Raw genomic sequence first — 27,664 nt, 5'->3', positions numbered from 1 at the left:
CAGGAAGGAGGCTTCCAAACAAACCCAAGCCCCAGGAGTGAGGCAATCACCGTTTCTTCCTGCTCACATCAAATTCTTGTTCAAGGCATTTCCAAATAAGGGTTAGGAACTGAGCGCTGCAACCGCAAGATGACAGTGCAATGCTGTTAAAACCAAGACTCCTTTTTCCTTCTACTTAAAATAATCTATGTCCAGCCATGAATCAAAGCTCCTCTTTAACCTGCCATGCTCTAAAATAGACTGACAGAAACATACACAAATCCTCCTGAAAAAATAAATGATGAAAAAAGCTTTAGCTGGCAATTCCAGAGTAAGAATGATTAGCAAGTTGCACTGTTGAGTTAACATGATTTTAATCATGTGCTGCTTGTTAATCTCAAGGGAAAAAATGCCACAATGTGTCTCTTGTGTGAGCAAAAGGAACACAAAAATCACATGGCAAAGTAATTTTTGCATAATGGTATCAGTAAAATCAAATAAACAAAAAAGAGAACAATATTCCTGGCCAATGTGAGTTAACCTGGGATCAGTGGAGCTTTACTAATCTAGCCACCAAAAGGTCTATCTTGTCACACAGACCCTTGAAGTCCTCCCCTTTAGCTTGCCAATGGTAGAGCAGCAAAGAGCCGTGGGATAGTTGTTGAGATGCATCACTAAAGTAAAAGCAAACCAATATGGTACTGATGGAAAGAAAGAGAGAGCAATTTTAGCGTTTAAGGTTAGGGCAGTGGTGACAGGGTGAGTGCAGCTTTGAGTTTGCCAGTACTTGTGCCTGCTTTCACTTTGTATGAACTTTTAAATATTCAGGAAACCTTCCAGTGATGCTTTGATTTCAAAAGCTATCTGGTGGCCAATGTGTCCGAAACCCAGCAATTAAACCAATAAATTTAGAGGCCAGTCTTTAAAAGTTCTGATCTTCAAACGCTGCCACTAGTGCATTATTCATGGATTTGTTTTTTTCCTTTGATATCTCTCTATGGTGTGATCTATATAGCAGAAAAGAACCCACATCTGTCTGTTTACACCACCCTGGGAATTCCTGTGGGCAACCAAAAAAGTCAACCACAAATAACTGCTGGGCTACCAACAAACATAGTATCTGGAGTGCCTCCACCCACCTGCCATTGGGCAGATTTCTAAATCTTATTTGAGCATGTGAAAAATCTGATTGTGTTGGAAGGGGGATATAGAGGGGGAGCTAGGGAAAGGACTAGTTTGAAAAACTAATCTGAAATCAGCAGAACTAGTGTGGGATTTTTGGGGGAGTAGGTTACATATGGGCCCTGAACATCACATCATGACACAGTGCTTCTCATTGAATCAGATCATTTGACTCACTGTGGGGTTCAAGGTTGAACCCTTTTGTGCTAAGAGTATGCAGGTGGTTCTGAGCTGCATCTTGGGGAAAGATGGACAGAAAACATCCCATAAACCATTTTGAAAATTCAGGAAAAATTCTGCAATGGGATACTGGGAGAGGCTTTAAATTCCAGTTCTGCCCTAGCCAGTGGGCCTTTCTGGTCATTCTCACTTTATCTGCAGGGTCTTTTTACATGGTTATGGGTCTTGATGGAGAGAGTTACAATTTCCATTGGTTTTAAAAGTTGCTCAATACATCCAATGATGAACTCCCAACCAAGCCCTTCACTCACACAAATACTTTTCTTAATGCATGTACCTGAACTGAAGCATTTTTTTAGTCTTCTCAAAATCAGTCAAAGGTATTACTACCTAAAAATAGGCATCCACCAAGGTGAATCTCATCCTATGACTCTTTGTGTCCTTGAGATGCATAGAAAATATTCTGATTTATTAGCTTGATCTCGCATTGTTACTTGATTTGCAGTAGTCAGTGAGCTCTTAACTCTGCTTTAGTAGTCGTCAATCAATCAAGTGTTCCACTTTAACTTGATACACAATTAAAAAGCTAAAGCTATAGTATAGATGGTACGAAGATTTTGTTGTTTGTAAATAGTTTTCAGCCAGGCATTGTATCGATGGGGTTTTTTGAGCCTTTAATTTTTGATGTGGTAATTTCTCCTTGTCATCTTATATACTAGAGTATGCTGCACTTTCTTTGACTTGTCCCCTTGGACATTTGCTACTCGTACAGTTTTTATTTCCTGCCTCTGGGTAGCAGTTTTTCCCCTTCTAGTTTCTTTCAATTAGTTGAGAAATACTTTCCATTTTTCTTTTTTTTTTTTTAATTGGCATATCATCATAATTTTTATGAGGATACATTTACCATTTACATTTGTTGGGATCTTACAGCTCCAGGGCAATACCCTCCACGTCAGACCTCTTAACAAATAAAAATTCAAATTTTTAATATTTTTTTTTTAATCTAGTGGTTTTTCTTACTCTTTCTCTGAACTCCGAAGTGTAAAAACTTGATTTTTTTAAATCACTAAGCCTTCAATTCATTCATGTCAGCTGAAGGTCTAACAGATTTTTGTATTTGGGGTGCCTTTCTGGCTCTTCCTGACTTTCTCCTTCCTTATGTTTATCCTCATTGTGGAAGACGGCCACAACTCCACTATTTCGTGCAAATTAGAGGTAGTGCTGGGGTCCCTGGCAAGTTCCCAATATGGGTCTCAGATGACTTAAATCCTTCCCATGGGTACATCGACACATTATTGAGCAATTACATTCTCTTGTGGCAGTCATCTGTGGAATAAGTAAACTCCCTCTATTAGCCACACAATGATATCATGCACCATAAATGCATGCTTGGCCTCCATTGTGTCAACAATCAGTTATGTTCTCAAAGGAAGAAATGCGAATATAATTCTAAAACTACAGTGACTAATAAACAGGTTAGTTTTATTACTTGTTTCAGCCCTGAATGCCAACATTACATTTAACTCAAAAGACTCCCATAAAAGTAGAAAGCATACAGGTAAGCATAGAATTATTTATTTGTTGTAAATATATTATAACTTTTGGGGTTGGGGTAGAAAGGGAGTCCGAAAGAGGAAAGTAACTCACGTTTTGATCTTTTTTCTCCACTGACTTAATGAAAGCTACTCATAATTTTCTCATCGATCACTTTTGCAAAGCTGTGACGTATGTTACTGATTGTGGATCTGCTTGCACCGGCGGAATATTTATACAAGAAGATGTAAAGTTATATTTGAAAATTAGATCTCCGATTACTCCGTATAGTGCAATAAATATTGCAATGGGTCTTCCCCTTTCCCCCTTTTAATGACACTTATCTAAATGTTTTGTAAAGCTTTGAAAGCTTCCAAGGGCAGAGTGTATCCTAAAAGGTGACCTAAATTTCTGGGTACCCTTTAATAGCATACACCAGCTATCATTACTCAGATAGCCTGTGCTTGGATGCTTTTTTCAGCCTTTCTGTGTGTTTGTGTGTCATTCAGTGATGTAGTTGAGGCTGATCACTCACAGATATGGTATTTTCATTTGCTGCCCTGTGAAGCAGCATCCACTGATGCCTACATAATGTAAAGACTGGCTTCCTATACACATTCGAGACAGGATGAGGCTAAGAAGCAAAAAAACATGGGAAGTATTTTTGCAAAGGGGAGAATTGGGAAGAGTGTAAAGCTTCATACTGTCCTCAGATAATGTAATGGACTGGGACCTGTGAATAGGAGAAGTCCAACACTATTTTCTGCCTGGAACGCCCTGACAATGAAGGTGGGCAGTGCTGGGGTCTCCTACACACAAGGCCAATCAGGGGTTGTTTCCCATGGGTCTTAATGTTCTGGCTGGGGACAGAGGACAGATGCCAGTGTGCTTTTCAAGGTTTTAAAGTATTATTCAGTCTGGATGAATGACTACCCTTTGTTTTGTCATCAGAGAATATTTATGACCGTCGAAGCAAGGCTGAGTTCCTGGAGACAGGATAACGCGTGGCTTTCTGCTGCCAGACAGAGAGTTCCTTTCGGTGGTCACACCAATGTTTTTTCATACTCCCACGGACACCGCAACTTTTTTGGATAAGGAAGAAGATGATGGAACACAGATGAGGGAAAGAAATGGCCTCAGAGAACTTGGATACATGGGGGTATTTTTACGCTTTGGGGTTTTTTCTTCCTGAATTTCAATGAGTGACTTATTGGAAACTTCTTTGGGTTTGAAGTGTTTTTTTCTCGTTCCACACACACAAAACTGTTTTGGATTGTTTTGTTTGTCTTTGTTTATAATGCAGCTGAGATAGGGTGACTTGATATTTTTAAAATAGAAAACTGATGCCTTCTGAGGGAATGGGGGGAACAGATGAGGACTTTACTAGCTGGAAACATGGGTCATGCCAAGGACAACTTGTTGCTGCAAAGGATGTTTTGGAGATGGGGGGAGGATTGTGTGCAAGCTGGTATGGAGGGAAGAGTAGTGCTGCTTCTCCTTGAGTGCCCAGTCCACTGATCGTTCTCAAATGCTGGACCCCAAGGGCTCCTCCACCACAGTCACATATCTCCTTTTATTTATCACCCTTTTTTTTCTTTCTTAAGGCAAATTCTAGATTAAACTGTTTCAACCCACATTAGCAGCTATCAGGCACTTGAGTGCCAAACAGATAACAGTATGGCAGCGAATGAAATAGAGGTTATCCCCTATTACTTCCTAAAAAAACCCCAACACCACCCCCTCAAAAAATCCTGTTATTGTTGAGGTAACAAAGCTAATGGGATTACAAATCCAATTTTGTGACTTGCTAAGCAGGAGAACCCTCACACAAAATGTTCAGCATCTTGTCTCTTATTTTAATTGTTACTAAATCCTGTGAGGCCCTTCAAGTTTAGTAGCATGCTCTTTTGGAGCCTGCTACACACTGGAGACTGCCCAGTGCACCCAGGAGTAATAGCATATTTTCAGAGAAATAATTTGTCAATAAATTGTCAGATGTGTTGTGGACCAGGAGGATAATATGCCAGATGGAGTGTCTTCCAGGGATTACCAGTCAAATTAACAGCATGGGTATCCACATGAGACCTAAAGTTTCCACTTTATGCTTGTTAGGAAGAGCACAGTCCTGCTTTCACAGGGTCACTAGGGTTGGAAGGTCATCCTGTCCAGCCCCCTGCCAAGGCAGGGTCACCTAGAGCAGGTTACACACAAAAGCATCCAGGCAGGTTTTGAATGTCTCCAGAGAGGGAGACTCCACAGCCCTCCTGGGCACCTATTCCAGTGCTCTGCTACCCTCAGCATAAAGAAGGTCTTCCTCATGATGAGGTAAAACTTCTTGTGTTTTAGTTTACGGCCATTGCTCCTCACCCTGTCACCGGGCACCACTGAAAAAAGTCTGGCACCGTCCTCCTGGCACCCACCTTTGAGATATTGATCTGCACTAATGAGACTCCCTCTCAGTCTGCTCTTCTCTAGACTAAACAGGCCCAGCTTCCACAATCTCTCCTCAGAAGAGATGCTCCAGACCCCTGATCATCCTTGTGGTCCTCCACTGGACCCTCTTCAGTAGCTCCTTGTCTTTCATGTACTGAGGAGCCTAGCACTGGACAGCACTCCCGATGTAGCATCACCAGGGTCAAGCAGAGGGGGAGGATCATCTCCCTTGACCTACTGCCACACTCCTCCCAGTGCATCCCAGGATATTATTGTGCCTCCTGGCTGCATGGGCACACTGCTGTTTATAGTCAATTTATCATCATCCACCAATACTCCCAGGTCCTTCTCAGCTGAACTGCTCTCCAGTAGGTCAGCCCCCAACCTGTAGTGGTTCTTGGGGTTCCATGTTGTGCAACTAAATTAATGAGTAAGGTATTCTATTTTTTCCAAATGATCACCTTTGGAATAACTTAATAGTTTGAAATTAATATTTCCTTGGTATTTCTAAGTCTGTAATAGAATATGGCAAATGCTATAATGGAAAGCATAACTCAAATATTGATAAATGATCATCAGACTGTAAGGTAAGTCTGATGATAATGCTCTTCTTTATCTGTTGTCATGCTATCATTCCCATTCCACAGCTTCCTCACTTTGCTATGGCAACTGGTCAAACTGGAGACAGGGACCAGAAATTAGTGGTAATGTTGAAATAAACTCCATTGTTCTTACACTTCTGAATAACACATTCCCACTGGTGCTGGTGGGGTTCAAATACAAATCTGGATAGGCTTTGCTAGGTCCTGCTGGTGGACTAAGAGAGAGAGAAGGTGGCATTGATTCCACGTATCCATTACTACCTAATTTTGATTTTGTTGTTCATATATTTTGAGAAGTTTAGCAAAGTTACAGTTTGTGCAGATTCACCTCAAACATCAGAAGATGCTGAGAGAGCCAGGGAATAATGTTGGACAGGGAAGTATTACAGTCATTCTTTCTACCACTTCCTTTCAAACTGATGTAAACAAATGCATGTTTTCATGTTCTTTTCCTTGGGAAAGGGAGAATGCTGAACTGAAATGATCAATATGTGTTTTTTTCCATGGCTACCCAGGAATCTTCATCCCAAAATTCTTTTTTAATCACAACTTGTCTGGCATTTATTGACAGGATCCAGTTTTTCATTTTTGGTCCATTGTAAGTTATGGAATCTTGCTATTAGGAACAAATCTGGATGAACTGCTTTATGGAACAGTAAACCCAGGTATGTGTGTTTGTGAAAATTAAAGAATTTTCAAGGGGGAAATAATCACTGTTATTTTTACTGTTGATAAATGTTATATGCACTGTAGACTTCCATATTAATTTATTCTTCTATGCAAATATTTCCCATGCTTGTTTCATTTTTTTCCCACAGCATTTTTTTAAGAGCTGTGGAAGCTGGATTTGATGGCTTCTAAACCACCACAATTTCTTTTCACTTGGCAAGAACCTGAGGCACTCCACGTGTGAACGCGAGGTACGATGAGCCATTCTGTGGTGGTCAGTGCCAAGAAACAGTGGTATGCAATTCCTAGATTTCTGGCATGTGCTTTGCACAACATATCACATCAGGGATGCTTTCAGAGACACACGTATAGTATTTATTTCCCATTGACAAGTAGTAATGTGAAGTGGTTAAAGGCAGGTTGTATTTTTCTGAATCTCTCCCATGCAGTCTTTCTGTTACCATGTTCTCAGTCATCCTCCCGAAAAGGTGTAAGCTTTGGGATTTTCCTCCCTGGAATTTAAGTTCTTCAAAAACGTATTTGCAGAGGTGTCATTTACTGCATGGTCCCTCCACGAGCACTGGGATCTTGCTCCTGCAGCTGGAGCTGGCTGTATGAAGCTGCTCAGCACCAGTGAGAGCATGAACCAGGTAGGAAAGGGGTTTCTGAACCACAGGTGCCTTGAAGACACTAATAGGTACAGCAGAGACATGCACACATACCACACCTAGTTTGGCATTTAGTAAATAGATTGCAAGCCAGATTGTGCTCAAGAGGTTGGGAGGAGGTAGGAGGTCTGTGGGGTTGTGTTCACAGGACTGTTGAGAGGTGGGCTGTCAATGCTGTGTGTCTGGGAATAGTGATGGGAGGGGTTCCTGGACCTCCCTTGAGGTGGGGTGAGAGCTTATGATGCTGAACATGGGGGTTATTGATGATAAAAATGGTGTTTTCTATAGTATTGACAGCAATTTTAACAGGGCATGATGAGGGCAAATGACATATAAAGGTACAAAATAATAATGCAAGTTGGAAGACACAATCATCTTGTGGTTCAGGCAATGGATAGGAATCAGGAGTTCTTGGATCAGTTTTTGACTTTGCCACAGACTCGCTGTGTTACTTTCAGTCAATCACTTAGTCTCTGCATCCACCATCTGTGAAACAGCAAGGCTTGGAACAGTTTGTGTCTCTGAAAGCATGTACCTAATTTAGGTGTTATTATGAAAGTTAAATATTAAGGAACTTTTACTTTATCATTGGATAAATCCATGACACATCTATTTTCACTATGAGCTTTGTTCTTTTGCAATTACAGGTTTTTGGAGGAAAAATAATGTTTTCACTACAGAAAAAGAAGTTCAGCGAGAATTCATGATACATGCTATGATCCTTGATCCTTGTAGATCTTTTGTCTGACACTAAAATAAGAGATGCGCATTATGTGCCACGGGGAAGACTTCAGAGCTGATTATTCAATAAAATGAAGCACAGGTCTGGACACTGAAAGTAAACAAATAACATCAGGCTCTGTAGAGATTAATGTCCCCAAGCTGTTTGAAAATTTCAGTAGCTTGTGTCTAAATGTAGACACTCCTTATCCACTTGTCAACAGGCATGCTGCTCTGAATTCTTTGTTCAAATTTCCATTAATGTTCTGTGTCAGAGAAGGGAAATAACTTAGATAAGATCAATTTTTAAACATGTTTCTTCAGGAAGGAACTAAAGAACGATCCTGAAAACTACCTCCTGGAATGTAAAAATTCTGATCTTTGGGAAAATAAAGGGACTGCTGTGTGAGATGAAAAACATCAGTATATTTCGAGGACAGATGAGTTTGCCAGACTTGACTTATTTGCAAACTTCAGGTCGGTCTTTTAATGTGCGCAGTCAGTTTGTGAGGAGGTGCTTCCAGATTAAGGAAGCACTGATAAACATCAAAGCAATTTATACTATTTACATTATGAAACACGGAAGCTTCCTGTGACAGCTGGCAGTTTGTCTGCGTAAGGAAGATTATGACAGGGACTTTTTGAAAGGTCAATGTGGGTTTCATTCTATTTTTCAGTATTCATTAATACTATGGGAAGTGGTGATTACCTAATTGAAGGCTGAAGTAGTACAGCTACCCAGCAGAGCTGAAGGGATGTCTGTAGCACAGTTACATGCACCTAAACTAGCAGGGAAGCAGGCAAAGTGTGGCCATACATGTGCCATTCAAAACCAGCAGTTTGACCAAGCCAACTCTTATCATTGTCTTTGTTCTAACTGATAAGTTTCACAGCATAAAGACAACTTCCAAGAGATGTAACCCTGAAAGGCACATCTTTCTCTCCTACCCCTCCCAGCCCTAACCTTGCAGTGTGAGTCAGTAATAATGACCCATAGCCTTTTTACAGAATTTCAAGTATTTTACCTGTGTTGTGTCTACATTGTCACATGCAGTGATGTGTCATCCCTGAAGCATTCGTAGTGCTGTACTAAGTACCCTGTCTTAGCTATCTCAACTTTCCCCGTGCAATTTTTTGATATGAAATACTCTTTAGAAAAAGGCATCACTTTTTTTCCCCACTGAGTATTTAATATGGTCCACAGACAATTTCAGACTGGTTATGAACAACTCTAGAGCAGTGTTTTGGGAACACTTGTTCTGAGATCTATAATGTAGGTCTCTTTCGAAAAACTCCAGAAAGCATGCCTAGAATCAGTGGATCAGGGAGGTATTCGGTTGGAAAATCATTCACCTTTCATGGAAAAAAATCACCCGTATTCTTTGGATGGCCTTTTCTAATGCAGGGCCTGTTACAAACCTCAAAACCAGAGCACTCCTTCAGCTTCTGAAACGGCTGCAGATTTGTACAGTTTTGCTCTCAGATGGTTTGGCACAGCTTTAGCAATGCAAAGCCTTGCTCCAAGGCATCTTTGTATCCCTGCCTTGTGTGCTGGGGCAGATGTGTTTGGTGGTGTCTTGAGTCTACGATGAATTAATTGTGTACCGTGCCGCAGTAGCATCATCCATGACATCTATTATGTTACTTCTCCTAATAGCAGTTATATTTTACATCACTGGGACGAAATCCTTGCAGATCTGACCTCTGCTTGTATCATTCTGTGCAAACTTGAATCTCCAGAGTCTAAAATGCTTGGGATTTTTTTTTTTCTTTCTGTGAAAATGTCAGGAAGAAAACACTTAAAAAGGAGACATGGTTTGAAGCTACTTAAATCAAAAACTTCATGTGGATGTCTGCTGCAACTCAGGTCTCTGCTTGGAGTTGTATAGTCAGATCCTTTTAGCTGTCCAGAGCCCTGTAACAATAGACAAGGGGCACAGAGGTGTTCCCCCTGCAGGAATCCCATTGCCAGTAACAGCTTGATTTGAACAAGTGGCAGAAGTCACTGCTTGGAAGGGCTGACTAGACTTTATATGGTAGCAATTTAATACATTTCAGAAAAACGTGTTCTAATGGACCAGGTCTGATCTACTAGGTCCTTTCTACTTGTTTTCTCTGATGTATGTGTTAAGCCTTAAATACCATATGACACTAAATCTACACTATAAGGCAAAGGGCTTCATTTTACATTACTCAGTCAAAGATCAAATGAATTCTATGCCTGATGGTGTCTCTGACAGTGGAAGGCAACAGAATATTTTAATGAACAAGATAAAGCAAAGCACTAATAATACATGTTATCTCACCAAACCTGCAGTCATCTCCCCTGCAGCTACAGGATTTGCCAAAAAAATAAAAAGCCATAGAATAATGGATTAAAGACACTTCCTGGCCTGAAAGCTTTAGACAATACATTACCAAAATATGTTTCTCAGTAGAAATATTATGAGGAGTGCCCTCCTTTAGAAATGTAGCCAGCAGGCATCAGATTAATTTTTTTTTTTTTTTTTTTTATCATTGCAGGCTGGCAGTACTTCTCTCCAGATGTACCATTTGGCACATTAAGCAAGTCTTTTCTTAGAAGGGGAACCTATGGTTTTGCCATGTAATGCAAAACACCAATGGAATCACTACATAAGCAAAATGCCAGTAATGGTATAGTGGTCCAGCCACAAAGATTGGTATGTTAATTTTGTTTTATTTTTCCCAGTGTGTCATCTGTAGTACTGTATTTTGTATCAGGACTATGGCTGGGCTGTTTAGTATCAGATTTTAAAGTAAGTTTTCAGCAAGAGATTTAAGCTAGGGAACTAGTGGATATGATGCTTAAAAAAAAAGGGAGGGAGGGGAAGCTGTACTGAGTATGGATCTGACTATTATTTTAGCCTGATTTTACAGACCAGGCCAAATTTTCCCTTCAGTTATAGCTGTTCAAACCTTTCAGCTGCATGCATACACTTTTGATACACTGGGAAACAAGTAGGTTATGCTAAGTCTGTGGCTTATGCTTGCCATTGCTTCCTATGACCAGCTCTGCTTTCAAACAAAATTTTTATTTCTAAGTAAGAAGATGGAAATAATTATAGCATATTCAGTTTGTATATGGAAGGCAGTGATTGGCGTCTCAATCCTCTGTGCTATCTTAGTTCTGTAATGAATATTAAGATTGTTCAGTTCCTAAGAATGCAGGAGTAGTAGCTGTTACGTTGCATCTTCTGTATTTCAGCTTACTTTCTGAATTTGATCTATACTATTAACATTGTATGGAAAGGAGAAAAGTTGCAAAAAAATATTTGTTTTCCATTCCTTTGTTTTTCTGGCAGCAGAAAAAGTAGCGAGAGGTTACATAGTGAGGGGCTTTATCTGTCATCCCTCTAGTTTTGCAAGCAGAAGCAGAACATTTGTTTTATTCTTGCTGTTTCTCATGCACCTACTGTAGCATCTGCTGCTGCATTCCGTCTGAGACAAGATATTGAGATAGCCTGTTGTTTGACCTAACCTAGCAAGCTCTTATATTTAACCTAGCTAGCTCCTATATAGTAGTTTCCTAAGATGGGATCTGTTTTCTCACCCACCTTATGTCAAATAATCAGAGAGCATGTTCCCTTTTCTTACCACCTCTGCCCTGCTGCAATTCTTCTGATGCCATTAGTCTTATTTCTGGTTTATAAGAGAACTAAGGCCATACTTTCTCATCAGCCAGCCAGATACACTGAATTCCAAGGAGCGTGTGGCCTGTTCTCCCATGGCAGTCCTGCTTCTTGATGTATTAGACCAGTACATGTGAGGTCCTGAGTTCCCCAGCTTCTTCTGGTAAGGACCTTTGGGCTGGCCGTTGGGAAGCATTCTCCAAATGATCACTGATAGGCCTACCCTTTCCCTTGCCTGATGATTTTTGAAGAATCGCTGTAGTTCATGTAAAACATTTTATTTTCCATTCCCTATAGGAGGAAGGGGCAGCACTTCCCATGGGATCATAGCCACAAACAGCAGGACGACTACCTTTCTTCTAGCCTTGAGGCCGAGGAACAAAAAGGAGGTTGACTATGCAAATGACAATTTCTTCCGTGGCGGGGCTGCCCTTTGCACTGGGGGAAAGGTTGTCGCCTTGGGGAGACAGCTGCAACACTGCCCAGCCTGACTCCTGTCTTGGGTTCCCTAGCATTCTTCTGTTTGTTATAACAAATATCCTGTAATTCAAGCTCTCTGTAGGTGGGGTTGGACTCTGCTCAGTAGAGTTTCGGTAGATAGCAGGTTTCCTTCTATTTAAGATGACAGGTGTTTAGTTTTTAACTGGCTCCTGCCATTCACCATAAAACTCACCTTTCCTCCTCCCAAGTTAAATATGTCAGTTCTAGCTTTTGCCATCCACGCAGCCTGAAAATGACAGCTTCTGATTGCCCACACACACAAAGCAGTAGAAGAGCAACAGTAAAAAGAAAAAAAAAAAAAGAAAAAAGATATTTCTGCCGTAGTTTCTACTTCAGTTAGGCTGTGTGGCCTTTCCAGTGTGATTAACTGTGTAATTAGTAATTACCAGGTGTGGCAGGGTAGGCACTTTATTGTGGCTTTTTTTCTGTCCCATGAATGCTGGGAAAGAATGTTAGGAAGGCAGTTAGTTGTGAGAACGCTTTCCCTCCCCTGTTGGTTCAGTTCCTAAAATCTGGTGACGTTTTAAACCCCCAGGAAGAGGAACAACCAAAATTCTATTATTTCTCTTTGGGCCTTAAAGGCTAAAGGCTGGAGGATTTCTGAAAGGAAGCTAATCCTCCCTCCTGGTCAGCCACAGGAGTGAAAAGGATAGTGCTAATTCTGTACCCTCTTTTGCTTTTCCACTTTTCTTTTTCACTTTTCTCTTTGAAGCAAATGACCCAGGGCAAAACATGGCTGTGAAGGTTTACAGCTACCCTTGGAGTTGAAGTGGAGAGAGTCACCACCGTGTTGCTGAGAGCTCCGCTATGCTGATAGAGCATGGAGGGGAAACAGGATGCATGTACAAGGTAAACTACTTTTTACAAAGTTAAATATAGCTAAATATTTCAAATATTTAGGCTTTTCTCACTCCCATTTTATGTTGCGGAAAGTGATCCCCTCCCAGCTGTAGGGTGCCTAGGGTGGAGGGATTGAGGTAAACTATGAGGTTACTATGGGAATGTTTCTTCTTTGAGGCAAATATGTTAAATGCAGCTCAAGTTTGCATTGGCATGTGAATGTAACTCAAAGCACTGGCACTTCTTTACTCACCAGTATGCTATGACTGAGAGTGCATCCATGAAAGAAATGTTGATTAGGCAATCAGCCTGTGTAAGACTTTTCCCTGTGGCACATCATCTACTCTTCGTGTTTGCTATATTTTCATAAGACTTAGGTAACTGAACTTAGACATTCTTCATTCCAAAGTCCATTCCGTTTTTTAATCCTTTTCAGTTTGAGGTAGCTTTTATGGCTGGCTGTCATTCAAATTGCATTTTGAAGGCATTTTTGAGGAAACTTGAAGTTCTAGAGTGTTAATAAAGTGTTGCCTGCTAAAATAAAGCCAGATTGGTTCAACATTAATGCTAAAGAACATATAAATAGTAAAGGCTGAAATGTCAAAACAAATAAAGATAATTAAAAAATACCACTGTTTTCAAGGTATGTTGGTGACATTTCATGAGCTATGTTAGTGAAGACTTAAAAACTATGTATTGCCATATGCTGAACATATCAAGCTTCCCTTCTGCTACTATTCATATGTCAGAGGACTCATCTGTATTTATTTTCCTTCAAAATGTTCCTGTTACATTATAGATGAGTGCAGCACCTATATCATTGTCCACAATTAATTCTCACTCTCCATACATCCAACAGCATATGGTACTTCCTAAGAAGAATGAGTCCTTTCCTTAAGAGAGGAGTTAAATTAGTCTTTCGTAAGGTTAGTCTTTCAAGTTAGTTTACAGCTTTAGCACAAAAGCAGTGGCCCCTTTACATGAGGTTCCACCCAGATGAAGAGATGGCAAGCTTACTGATAGCACATACTCAGAGGACTTTCCCGTTTACCTATGCCCTACATTCTTCCACATGCTTTTGTCAAAAATCCTTGGAGCTGTGGTAACAATGTGTAAAATGGGGTTGTTAGTGCTTGTCCTCCTGACTTCTTTGGGATTGTAAAAGGCTATTTCATGGAGACTAGCACAGAGATAAAGAGGAGAATGATTCTGGTGCTGAGTCTTGACCCACCGAGATCCAGTGCGTACATTTTCATTGGATTTACGTGGTTCACTGGCAAGTATTATGCTAGTATGTTGTTGCTTTCCAGGAAACAAGAGAAAGAACAGGAAGACTGAGCAAGTGGTTGGACTCAATGATATGAGGGTCTTTTCCAACCTAAATGAGTCTATGATGCTATGAAAGAAACCTGAAAGGGCTTTTCATGCATAAGCAAAGAAGCTGGGTTCCAATAATATCAAGACAACCTTTACAACTTTTTTAAGATGCCTTAAAGAGCATGTAAAATTCAATTTTACACCAGTTTTAATATTTTTTCATGGCACCAGGCTCCACTTTGATATCAAAAGCAACTACTGAGTGAGGTTAGATTTGATGTAAAGAATAGCATTAGTTCATCAGAAAGGAAGGTGCTGCTTAACCACTAAAGTATTTTAAAAATATTTTTCTGTGTAGATTTGTCACTAATTATGCCATATAAATTTAAGAGTGGAAATTTGGTTTCTCCATCATCATAACTTGCATGCCTAATGTTTTGCGCTGAGCTTTGGAGTGCAGCTGAAGTGCAACTCTCCTTGGAGATTTATTTTTAATATAATACCATTTTCTAGTTAAACATTTCATATGAAATATACTGAGCAAGCTAAAGAGGGCTACTTTGTTTGCAGTACTCTATAAGCAGAAGATTGCCTGAGGACTTCCTTATTGAATATACCTTATCTTGCTCTGTATCCAGTAACAGATCAAGTTGGAGTGTAACGTACCTCAAGCTCTGTTTGATTTTCTCTTTTTTTTTCTTTTCTTTTTTCATCTCCAACTACACGGATTAGAGCTATTAAGATGTTGGTCTAAGTCACAAGAGTTTTGGAGACCGGAAATACTTGATTTCAGTAGTTGAATTTAAAGTTATCTGAAGGTAAATATCTCTTATCTAGACAGTGTGTAAATTGTGTATTCATCTGATTTCCTTTCCTCACTGGATATCGTTTTCCCTTGGTGAGCTGTTCGTTTGGCTTCCTAAGCAGAACTAGACAAACTCCCAAATCACTTCATGCTTTCAGTGAGCTGTGTCACCTTTCTCTTTTTTATTTTCTTTAATCATTCTTTTCATGCTTCCGGAACAATTGAGCTGTATTATTGCGAAAGTTTTACTATCATCCTCTGCGTGCTTGTCTCAAACTTCATGCCTTAAAATTAATGTGTTCGATATTCAGCTACCATCTCTCTAATAATGTGTGCTTCAGGGTTTGTGATTTCTAATGTGAGTGTAAACATTACATTTCTAATGATACCTTGTGTTGGATTAAGGGACGCAAACACTAGAATTATGAATACTAGAGTTATGTACCCTTACCAGTCCAGGGAGCTGTAACCTACTGCCATAAATTCTCATTCAAGTTTCCCAGAGGTAATATGTTGGCCAAATCCCTTATTGAATGGCTACTGTCTATTGATAAATCATTTATTTTGAGCGGAAACCTGACTAATGGTAGTCCAAGATTTCAAAAAGTATGTGTGTGGCTGCTATACTTGTTGTGTGGGCATTTCTACAAGTACTGTGTGTGGATAAACATGCATATTTGTTCTAATGACAAGTAATTATCAGTAATATCTATAAATATGTTACATTAGCTAACCCAGTGCCTTCCTGAGGACATTTCTACTTTGAAAAGTCATTATGAAAAAATTTCACCTTTCCTCCATACCATTATTGTTTCATAACATACCATTATCGCTCCATAACACACCATTATCAGCAAATACCTGATAACATATCCCTATATGCGTGCTCTTGGGACAGAAATTACTATTTACTGCTTTTATTGCTGCAAGCATTGCCAGAGTGCGCAGCTGTCTCTGTTTTGGAATAGGTCTTGGCATTGTTAACTATTTTGCTACTGTGACTGCAAATCCTGCCTTTAATTTACCCTTTTTCTACCTTATTAGAAACAGGGAGTTGTCCACACTGGGTTGAGGGCAGAAGTTTGGCTCCATGAATCTCTGTTCCTGGTGGTGCTATGCAGGCCAAATTAAAACCATCTTGACTTCAGTCAGAGCCCAGGCTAGCTTTTCTCAGCTTGGCACCCATAGTACCATGCTGCTCAGTGAATTGGTATGGGAAAGGATTGATGCACTAATGCTGCTGGGCTAACCGTATACTTTATGGTCATGCAATTGAAGTTGTTAAAAGAAAAAGAAAGAAAATTTTGCCAGCAGCACTAACTGGATCTTCTTGCAATCCCTACCCGTTCTCTGCATGTGCAAAGATACTGGTTATGCATTTACTAGGATAAGAGGCATAGAAAGTACTGGTGGGAGACACTTGTTTTCATCACGATTTTTGATGCCCTTTCCAAACCATAAAGTTAAGAGGCTGAAATCCAAGGTGAGGGATGGTGGTAGCAGGTGGAAGTTCTGTACCACCCACATAAATCACTTAAAAGCAACAAGAATTTGGAGGGACTGTAGCAGCAAAGAACCTAAGTGCCGTTTCAAAATCACTTCATGAAAGTACAACTGCTTTAAGGTTCTGTCTAAAAATTTTTACTATGCTGATGCATTAATTTACCAGCTGGTGGACTTCGCAAACCCTCACTTTTCATGTCAGTCATATGGAAAAAATGGGGTCCATATTCCAGTTCTGTGGCCTTTTGAACTGCTTTTTCTATATGATGTCAGGGATGGTCTCCACTGCTACATGACCTTCCTGAATAGGAATATTGATGCACTTCCAGTTAGGCTGAGACAGTGATTCACTTTTTGGTGGCATCTGTGCAGTCTTCCCTGCCAAAGTTGTGCAGCTGCTTTGTATTTCATCTGGGAGTAACATTTCCTTGAAACCAGTCTTCAGGAATCCAGTGTGTAACTTGGGGGGGGGGGGGGGGGGGTGTGTATCCTCAGTCTCATTAAAATCATATCCAGGACTTTTGTGGAGGAAAAGGCTTGGAGAAAGGGAAGAAACCAGCGTGCTATTAATGAAAATATTAGGCTCCTTGCAGAATGCCACTTTCCTTGCAAGGCAAACACTGTAAAGAGGAAGAAGTGATTCTTGAGTTTCTGATTTCTGTAGCCCTTTGAGCTGATTTGCAGCCGTGAGAAAGGTGCCAATATCTTTGTATTGTTTGGCAGGGAAAAGATTACCTTGTAACTCATCTTGTCTGGCTATGGCCTGGCACTGGATCATGACCAGGTTGATGGCAGCCTGACAGTTTTAAAAGAATATGTTGGCATTTTATGAAAAGGGAAGTTATTACACTTGAAAGGAAGTAAAAACAAAACCAGAAAACCTACGCTTGTCAGTTTTATGGCAGAGAGGCAGTAAAAATTCTGGCATGTTACTTCAGCCAATCCCTGCAACAAATTAGTGAACTAAATTGATTACAAAATCAAAGATGAATTTACATAAGCATTTGTGTTTTAGTTACCCTGCTCCTACAGTGTGTCAGACATTCAAAAGAGTGAACCCCATGCCTCTTACAGTTAAAATTAGTTCACAGCCTAAATTTAGATGTGTGGCAGCAAGAAGGGAGCATGGAAAGAAAAGAAGAGCATGGGAAGGGATGGTACCTCCTGGGTCACTGGCTCCAGTCCCTCCCGGTCTCAGGAAACCACATTGTGTTACTCTCTTTCAGACTGTGACGATCTTCTGACATACCATTAGATGATACAAAAGACGGGTGTTTAAATTTACAGATTTGTCCCAGTTCAGTATAATTTTTGTCTGTCTCCATTAGCTCTGGGATTGGACCTGTGTTGAGGCTTATCACAAGTTTCTGTTTTACAATAAGAAGATGTGCCAGGGAGCTGGGCTCTGTGGAGGGCAAAGGCAGCAACATTAACAAGCAGAACATAAAGAACGAGGAGGATTCAGAGTAGCTTTTCCAGCAGCCAGGAGGAACATGTCAGAAAATAAGGTTTCCAAAGGTTATTTGAAATATATATATATCTGTTCCCAAGCTGCTGTAAGAGGAGTGAAAGCAAATAATTTTCCCAGTGCAGCCTAGGAAGAGCCAAGGAGGCTTGGGTGCTGGGGACCGAGTGGACTGCTGCCTGAGGAGCCCCACACTGTGCTGGCTGGTGGCTTACCATTCCCATACTAGCTTGAGTATCCCTATGCTGTGCACTATATCATCCTTGAAAACCCTTTCTCATGCCATCTTCCAAAACCCCTCAGCAAATATCTTCACCTTCACAGTCATGTAGGACTTCAGTGTAATAAAGTGTAAAAAGAAGTTTTCCTTGGTGAGTGCTACAGCCTCAAAAGCAGTTGTGAATTATTTCGCATTGTCAGTCAGAACTGTAAACTGCAACCGTATGGCTTTAGATCTGAAGAGGGCTGAGTGGAGTTCCTAGCATTATAGTGTGTTTTTACTCAGGCAATATAGCCAAAGCAAACGATGAAACCAGACTTCTTCTTGTGGTCAGAAAGAAACAAACAATTTGTTTTGATTGAAGGCTCGGTGCTGTTGAGAGGCCTACAGTTATGAGCAGCTGCGTAGGAAGCATGATGATATGGGCTAGTGGTTGCCCATACGAGTTACATCCATTGCAAATGAATCGGCGTGATGAGTGGCTGGAGTGCTGAGAGCAAGGCTTGCAGCTGAGAGAAGGAAATCTGTCACTTCTGGCAAGAGGGAGGACTTGCCCAAAGTGATCTGCTTTTCTTAATGCCAATTAATGTTTTCTGAATATTGAATGCAATTGCCTGAGTGGATGCATGTAATTTTCAGACTGGCAGTAATTCTCTACAAGAGTCAGGTCTCCTGTTTTGGGAATGAACAGCATGGTGGTGAGTGCATTGGGTCAGTAACACATGCTGTCACACCTTTGTGTGGCCAGAGAACCAGTATTATATGGCTCCGTCCCTACAGTGCCTCCATTATCTGGATAACACAGCCTTGTGCTGTCTGAGAGCTTTTTATTCTTCTGTGGGACAGGACTTCCTTCGAGCGTGAAGCTGTGGCTCAAAGCAGTTGTTGCCCCATCACATTTATTCTGCCCAAATGGCACTGTTGTCTCCCATTCAGATTAAACTATGGAAGATGTAATAGACATTCGCATTTAAAAATAATTTTAGCTCAGTTAAGATGATTTAAATAAGGCTGGAGTAAATGTCTGTCTGCATGAGTCAATCTATTGTGTTAACCCACTGGAGTTTTAGATGAGAGTTAACAGTATCTGGGTATGAAATTCTCATAGACTTTTTCAGATTTTGTGGTTTCCCAGATTATCAGAGCTGAAAGCTATTCCTGAAATTGAAAGGTGGACTATTGTAAAGCAGTAATTGTGACTAGCATACCCCTGGAGTAAAGCAATAGAAGACGCAATGCAGTTGTTTCTCGGTGTCAGGACTCAATTGCATTGCATTTCACAGTAGAAGGCAGTATGCTTGAGGTTTTCTACAAGGGGCTATAAAAGGCAGTGTTGTGGGGGGTAAGACTTCAGAGAGGTAAAGTAAAGCCTTTGAGAACAGTCTGAACCTCAGCATAGCTTCACTGATTTAAAATCTGTCCATTTACATTGCCTTCTCCAAACATGCAGTCATTGATAGTAGTTGCAGCAGTGGGGTGTGTTTTTACTGGCAGACTTTCCCAAAAGAAGAAAAGTTGACTATACAATCTGTTCCTCCCTCTTTGTTTTCTACTCTCCTGTAATATGCTATTGGACCAAGGTTTGAACATTTGTCCATCCTCTGTGAACTCACTTTGCAAAGTTTTGAATAAACTGCAGTGAGTTGGGTGTATAGAGCTAAATATAAAGCTGCAGTAGCAGTTGGGCCTCCAACACTGTGAATGCACTTCAGCTTGTCTTTCAATGCTGTAGTTCTCCTTTTTCTTGTTTATAATTACCTCCTTTGCAATATGAGCTTGAAATCAAGCTCTTGCTGTGGATTTATCTTGTACTTGACAAGGGCAATACTGACCATGCAAGCTTCTTAATGGCTAATGATATAGGTGGAACCTGAAGCATGTCAAGTGAGTGCTTACTATTTGTGGTGTGTGTGCAGAAGGTAGAGCTGTTATTTTAACGCTTTCTATTGCAAAATTCACTGGGAGTTTCCCTCCAAAATAGTTGTGAGCTGAGAGATATGTAGATGTGCCCTTGTGTATTGGCAATGTTCTGTAGGAAGGTCACCACCGTTCCACTCTGCATACACCTTTGATACTGTTCTCTGTGTGCTTTATGCTGTTATTTACTCTGAATTCTGCCCATTTAGAAATCATCTCTGTCGCCATCTGTTTTGAGAATGGATTTAATCTAAAGCTTTGTTCAGGTGCTTCAAAGCTGCTAACTTATTTATGGTTTCATTTTGCAGGGTTTACCAAATGTGAATGCTTTCTTTAGATGCTAAAAACAAAGCCTGTTGTGTTTGGTATTGAACTCAAGAGAGGAAGTGTGTTTTGGGCATGCTCAGATTCCTGAAGGGAATTTAGGCCTAAGGCCTCCTCCTAGTATGTAATTCCCAAGGAAGCTTTTCAATGAGCTAAGAATAAAGACTCTTTTGATGAGAAGCTTGCAGTCCTGTGTAAGCATAGTGGAAAAACTTTAGGTACTTATATGTTTATTTTTTTGTACTGACACATATTTTTTGCCTAGTCAGTGCGTCTGTGAAAGATGTGCTCAGGTTTTTACAGTCCAAATTTCACCTCAGTTACATTAGATTTTGGACTTTGCCTTTTATCATGGGGTTGGCAGGGAAGGAGGCAAGGATCTGTTCCTTAATATCTCCGTCTGTTCCTTAATATCTCTGAGACTAATTTCCTGGTTTACAGATAGGAAATTAATAACACTTCTTAACTATTCAGGGGTATTTTTAAGGTAAATATTAGAGCAACAAGTAGCACTGTAATATAGGAGTCACATGTATGCTGAAATATGGTGAGCACCCAAGCAACTGTCCGTCAAAATCTCTAGTTGTTCCGTGAAAGCATAGATGAGTAGAAGAGTAAGAGCTGCCATTTAAAAGTGAGATTTGCATAAAGCTGTGTTAAAATTGCTTCCTGGGAATTTCTGCAAAAGGAATTTCTGCAGAACTTGTTGTTAAGGAAGTCATGTTAGAAAACGTGCTGATTTTTTGCATCAAAGCCCTTGACAAGAACTAAAACACAAACAAATAAAGAATAGAATCTGAATTTACTTGCAGAGCTCTATCATCCACCAATTATCTGTCTATCAGTCAGCTGTTTGTCTCTCCCTGTAAATCTGTGTGATGAAATATTGCCAAAATCAGCAAAAGCAGTGTATCAGGATGGGAATTGCCTGGTGGGCTGCCTTGCTGCTCCGGAATACCATCAAGCTGTTCAAATAAAGATGAGCTGGGACAATGTAACAGCTGGCCAAGATGAGCATGGGAAAGAAAAATATGGTGATGGGAGATGCAGAAGTGACTCAATGTGTTGGCATTCCTTTCTCTTCAGGGCAAGGACATGTGAAAGGGCTTGTCACCAAGAGAAAGACCCTCTTACATTCTATTGTGGTGAAACCTTCAGCCTCAAAATAATACAACAAGTTGTGTGTTTCCAGATATACACAAAATCTCACACTGCAGGAATTAGACTTCATCTTCTCACCCCACAGTTTTGCCAAGTTGAAGATCTACTGTTTTACTCGGGCAGAGGATTGGGGGTTTTCACATATTTTCAAATGTGAGTTTCTAGTCAGCTGCTTTTCCTTTTAGCATTAAATTATATGCAGGCTGAGATCCTTCTTGTATGGTTGATTAACTGAAACTCATTGATAAATCTTTAAAATGAGAAAGTTTCCTAATTTCCGTAGATTGACTTGCACTAAGGGATTAGGAGACCCACCTTGCCCCTCTCAGTGTCTAAGCTCAAACATTTAATTTAGTGTAAGCAAAGCTAATTCCAGGGAAAAAGTGGAACAAAGGAAGAAAATAATAGTATTGCTAAGGGGAAAAAAAAAAGCATATACAATAGGGGGTTTTATCCATCTGAATTTAACATGAAAGCCTGTGTTGATTAAGGGCTTTGTGAAAAGTTGATTTTCCAGTTCAGCAAAACTTTCAGAAAAAAATACTTGCTTCAGGTCAACTGCAGCTAGTTTCCCTCCCTCTCGTTCATTAAAATGAAAAGCAAGTGTTCCCACTTCATTGAGCCTTGAATGACCTGTTTGATCTAAAGCAGAGCTTCTCCCAGAGCTAGGTCTTGATCGCCAAACTCAGGAGGAGTCTTAATTTCTGTGTTTGCTATGGCTCTTTAGGTCACACATAATTACACCCCAAAACAGGGAACACAGTCCAGGGTCCCACCCCTAGATGGATGTCAGGGCTTGTGAGATAAGCTTTCATCAGCCTCTCTTGAGGAGCAGCTTCATTTCGTATCAGATATCTGTTGAGCCACAGAGTGAGATAGGATGTCAATCTGTAGCTGATGGAAAGGGAAAGTCAAGAAAAAATATCCCCCACCAATTATATAAAGCAGAACATTGCCAAGTAATATTAAGTTGCTCCCTCAGAGCATACAGCAACGTTAGCACCTGGATGGCTAGGAAGGGTCTCTAGGTTAGATTTGCAGTTTGTGTAATAACTTTTCCAGATGTCCATGAATTGATCATTTAACCACAGTGTTAAGAAGAGTTTGTTTTTCCAGTAGCAATTTTGTTTAATTTTATTACAATGTGTTTCACTTCAGTTTGGTGATCTTCAGTGCTAGTAGAGTAGCTTCAAAAACAGAAGGGAGAAGCAGGGGGAGTGTATCAAGGAATGTGTCCAAAACTGAGCCTTAGGAATAGAGTCTTAGAGCTTACAGGGAAGGCAAGACAACATTTTCAGTCTTTTTGGAAAAAAAACAGCCTTCTGCAAGGTTAGAAAACAGCTCAGCTCATCTTCATGATGAAGCAGTGGTGCTCCGGTGGTCTTGTCACATCCAGCTCCTTTGCCTTAGATGCTTTGGGTGTGATCACGTGGGTTTGATATTGTGCCTAAAAAGGTATGAGATCATGTCCTGACCTCATACCATCTGTTTAACAGATGAATTTGTATGGTAAGGCTAATGGTTAAAAACCTGTCTCCACTTAGGTCCGTGGTATCAAAATTTTGCCCATGATTGGAGGGGGAGTTGGAAAAAAAGAAAACAAAGTGTCCAAAAATAGATTTCCTAAATCAATGCTGGGAAAGCCTGTAGGCTTCAGAGCCTCACTTATTTACTGTGCTGTCATTTGGCTGATAGTAATTTGTGCTCAGCCCTTGGGCAGGGTATTTGATCTTTATGTCTAAATCTGTGTTTTGTTGATGCAGACTGTGAAGGTATGTAACTGTTGAAAGATATGGAGGAAGTACCCCTCTTATGAAGCTGTGAATATTATTAACTTAGCTGCATTGATCACAATCTTGTTTGCACATAGCTGTTCTGTAATGAATCAAGCACAAATGTCAATGGCATTTGTCGATAAGTTTAACATTCTGTTCACCGCACCAAACCAAATGGTTAATTAGTTTTCTCATCAGCTGAATTTGCCTTGTTTTGTTTTCTCCTCTTTAAACCCCCAGCAACATACAAATCCTCCCTGGATCTCTTTAACTGACAGAATACAATTGTTGTACCCTCACTGAAACGTTAAAAGTAGTTTGTGGACTGTAACATGGCTGGGTGAGGCACTGTTCAGTTTCCAGCCTAAAATCTGGTAAGGGCTTCTAAAACACAGTCCTCAATAGATTAAATCCAGCTGTTGCACAGGTGCACTGGGGCTGTGCAACAAGGAAGTTTGCCCACTTAGAAACTTCTGCCTATGTGCGTAGACCAAGATATTTTTGGTTCTCAAATATATACTTTTTTGTTTTTTTGATTAGGCAAGGCAAGTGGTCTTCATTAAAGCCACAGAGAGCAGAATGGTTTCATCTAAATTCATCCCTGTAATTGCAGAAAGACAAACCCAAGTATCATAATGCTCCAATTCCTCCCCATCCTGCTCATTCAGCCATTCTTATCATTGGAAGTGAAGCCTACAAAATCTTAATTGCATGTCTAATTTGACACATTAAGGTCCAGTCTGCACTGAAATAGTTTATGTGGAGGTACATTTTATAGATTTGTGCCATTGACTCTGGAAAAGAAATTAAGAAATTAAGAATTGGCTGAGGGAGTAGATTTAGAAGAAAAGCTGTTTTAAAGAAGCAGGATAGTGTGTTTGAGTGATTTTATGTGCAGATCCGGACTTCTCTCGCCTCTGCAGTATGTTGTGGGATAAATAACATTTATTGCTCTTGTGATTGGAGTGTAACTGTCATCTGTAATGGAAGTGGTGGAATCAGTACACCTGGAACTGTTCAAAACTCATGTAGACAAGGCCCTTAGTGGTATGGTTTGGTGGTGGACTTGGCAGTGCTGGGGGAGCAGGTGGACTTAAAAGGCTTTTCCAGTCTAGCTAATTCTATGATTCTGTGTGTGATTTTTCCAGCGCTGCAGACATGGCATGTCCTCCTCTAACGTAATTATTGAGAGACACACTGGCATATCTTAATGCACCTTGGAACACAACATGACTGAACCTCTACTCTAGGGCATTCTTTCTGAAACTAAACTAATTGACATCACTGAGGTTTCTCTCTGTATGTCCCACATTCTGTGAAATCACCTCCCATCGTTCTGAGCAGTAGAAGAGGGAATTGCTTAGGAAATCCAGGTAGTTGCGATCCTCTTTCTTCTTAGCGTGCAGCCAGTAATGGTGGGACTAATTGTAAGTAGCCGTAACCTATCCTGGCTAGAAGACAAGGTTTGTCACATACAGTGTCACAACTCTTCCTCAGGTAGTAACTACAGTCTGGAGGCTTAAAGCTTAAAGATTAGGACTTCCATAATGACTAGGGATGGAGACAGGTTGCAGTTTTATGCGACTGTCTGTTTCCATACCATTATTTGCTCCCCTAAACAGGACAGGAGGAAAAAGCACATGTCTGTGAACTTTTTTTTTTCTTCCCCTTCAAATTGCGTATTTTCCTTTCCTCTTGCTGCTTCTTTGAGGATTTTTTTTTTTTTTTTTAATCATAGAATAGTTTGGGTTGAAAGGGACCTTTAAATGCCATCTGGTCCAGCCTGCCTGCAATGAGCAGGGACATGTTCAACTAGATCAGGTTTCTCAGAGCCCCATCCAGCTTGACCTTGAATGTTTCCAGGGATGGGGCATCTACCGCCTCTCTGGGCAACCTGTGCCAGCGTTTCACCAACTGCACTGTAAAAGATTTCTTCCTTATATCTAGACTAAAACCATTACCCCTTGTCCTGTCACAACAGACTCTGCTAAAAAGTTTTCTCCCATCTTTCTTATAGTCTCCCTTTGTGCACTGGAAACTACTGGAAGATCTCTCTGGAGCTTCCTCTTCTCCAGGCTGAACAACCCAAACTTTTTCAGCCTTTCTTCATAGGAGGGGTGCTCCAGCCCTTTGAGAATTTTTGTGTCCTCCTCTGGACTCACTCAAGCAGGTCCATGTCCCTCTTTTTTGGGGGCCCCAAAAATGAACGCAGTACTGCAGGTGGGGTATCATGAAGGTGGAGTAGAGGAGAGAATCACGTCCCTTGACCTGCTGGTCACACTCCTTTTGATGGTGCCCTGGGATATATTTTGCTTTCAGGGCTGGGAGTACACATTGTCAGCACATTGGCACAGATGTCCAACTGGTCGTTGTTACTTTAGATTAACAACAAAGTCTTGTATTGGTTGTCCTTCCTGTATATGCAGTGCTCTCTGACTTTTTTCAGTTCTCCTGCTAGCCATAATGACTGCTATGCTGAGTCCCACCAAATGTCTTCCTGGCCCAGTATTTTGTCACCCGCATGGCCATTAATGGGTGCCAGTTGTAGCACTCTGTTTTCCCACACCAATTCCCAGGTTCCAGCTGTCAGGGGCACAGGTACTTTCTCAGCCAGAGGTTCAGTCTGAAATACTGTTTGTAATAGCTGCTAACAGATGTATTGTCCATGGATTTATCTGAAGTCTTTTATTTTTTTCTGTCTGACTCCCAAAGTCTCCTGTATCAGTGAGATCTTCAATTTAATATGTGTTCTGTGAGAAAGTACTTACTTAAGTTTTTTAACTTACTATCTGATCATTGCACTGGATGTACATTTGTACTGTATTTGGAAGCAGGCAACTCTAGTAAGATTAACTTTAATGGGATCCAAACAGAAGTAAGTTTACCATGATGATTCAATTACAAGTCTAAGACCTAAGTGCTACAGATTGTTGAAGATCCTGAACACAATTAAGAACATTTTAGTTACTGAAATGCATCTACTTCTGAGTTGAAAATGACAGCACAGCAAGACATTGGCCATAACAAAGATATAGCAAACCGAATGTGCATGTAGGTCTTCATCAAGCTGTCATTGTCTGAATTGGAATGTAGTGCAGAAATTCCATCTGGTAATTTATATTCTTCCAGAAAAAAAAAAAAGAAATCACTGTGAGAAATATAATGTTCCAAAAGAATCAAGGCTTCTGATTAGTTTTCATCCAAAATTCAATGTTTTAAACAGCATTATGAACTGAGGAGCAAGATCTTGCTAGTGGGGACAGTTCTCCCCTCAAAGGCATTACATCGTAAAGCCTGCTTAGATTCAGACTCTTACATTGTGCACACACTTTATGTACAGCTAATGGGACTGTGATCAGCTGCTTTAAACTCATCAAGCTGATCCCTGGTGTTTCTGAGGTGGACATCAGCAAACATGAAACTTAAGCTATGTAGAACCTTTGCTCTTGCAGTAAAGAGGCTTTTAAGGGCCTTTCATTCTAAGGACATTTTACTTGTTTACCATGCTCTGCTTTCTTGTGTTCCCATTTTAAAATAGAATAATGTAGAGTTTTTATCTTTCATTACATTTATGTTAACTTTTATTTCACTATTTCCATAAATTCATTAATCTTGTTGCTGAGAATGGAAACTGTTTTACCTGATACATAGTTGGATGTCAACAAAATTCAGTACCATAAACCATACTGCTAAGTACATCTGTGACTTAATAAAAAATCATTTATACTCTTATATTTTCCCCTTCTAAACTGATCTAATCCTAAAATACAAACAATTATGGGTAACCATCAAGTAATCCAGTTCTTCATTCATCAGATCAGACTAACTGATTTTGTAGACTGAAAACCAAATTGGCCTCTCAAAAAGCTCTAGGGACATCTGTGTAGGGCATCTCTTGAAGGTGCTAGGGCTTGAGATTTCTTATGTGAATCAACACTACCAACTCTCATCTAAATGCCATTTTTCCAAGTACTCTTCAGTCCTCACACATGTTTAGATTTTCTCCTCCTCTAAGGTAATCACGTGCATCATTTGTTAGACCGTTCTCTGAAAAGTGTATGATCCTGGTACCTGAGCCTCATGAGGATGACAACATATAGTGATGGATGGGAAAGGCTGGAAGCAACTTTGGTCTTACTCTGAATTATATTATTAAATGATTATACTGTAATCCATTAGTGACTTTGTTACATTTTATTCATATTTTCCAGTTCTTGAAA

The 27,664-nt window shown here is 40.3% G+C and overlaps 2 long non-coding RNA genes across 5 annotated transcripts in view; both read left to right on the top strand.

Moving 5' to 3' along the window:
- The first annotated feature begins 1,912 nt into the window (after window positions 1-1,912).
- Window positions 1,913-27,664, top strand: part of LOC133278855 (uncharacterized) — an 82,103-nt gene continuing 56,351 nt past the window's right edge. For 3 of the 4 annotated variants that reach the window (XR_009746708.1, XR_009746706.1, XR_009746709.1), the window contains exons 1-4: window positions 1,913-4,033; window positions 6,481-6,564; window positions 6,728-6,829; window positions 10,490-10,651. This is a non-coding gene — a long non-coding RNA (uncharacterized LOC133278855). Of the gene's footprint in view, window positions 4,034-6,480; window positions 6,565-6,727; window positions 6,873-10,489; window positions 10,652-27,664 lie in introns of all 4 variants that reach the window. The other variant, XR_009746707.1, reaches the window with a different exon arrangement.
- LOC133278856 (uncharacterized) overlaps window positions 11,411-27,664 on the top strand; it is a 41,884-nt gene continuing 25,630 nt past the window's right edge. Inside the window, exons 1-3 of the long non-coding RNA XR_009746710.1 lie at window positions 11,411-11,779; window positions 12,830-12,966; window positions 15,007-15,092. This is a non-coding gene — a long non-coding RNA (uncharacterized LOC133278856). The remainder of the gene's footprint in view (window positions 11,780-12,829; window positions 12,967-15,006; window positions 15,093-27,664) is intronic.

The sequence above is a fragment of the Pezoporus flaviventris genome, unplaced genomic scaffold, assembly GCF_033815535.1.
Source record: "Pezoporus flaviventris isolate CSIRO_AGI_PZ_B2104156 unplaced genomic scaffold, CSIRO_AGI_Pfla_v1 ptg000070l, whole genome shotgun sequence".
NCBI classification, from domain to species: domain Eukaryota; kingdom Metazoa; phylum Chordata; class Aves; order Psittaciformes; family Psittacidae; genus Pezoporus; species Pezoporus flaviventris.
This window is presented reverse-complemented; position numbering and strand designations above follow the sequence as displayed.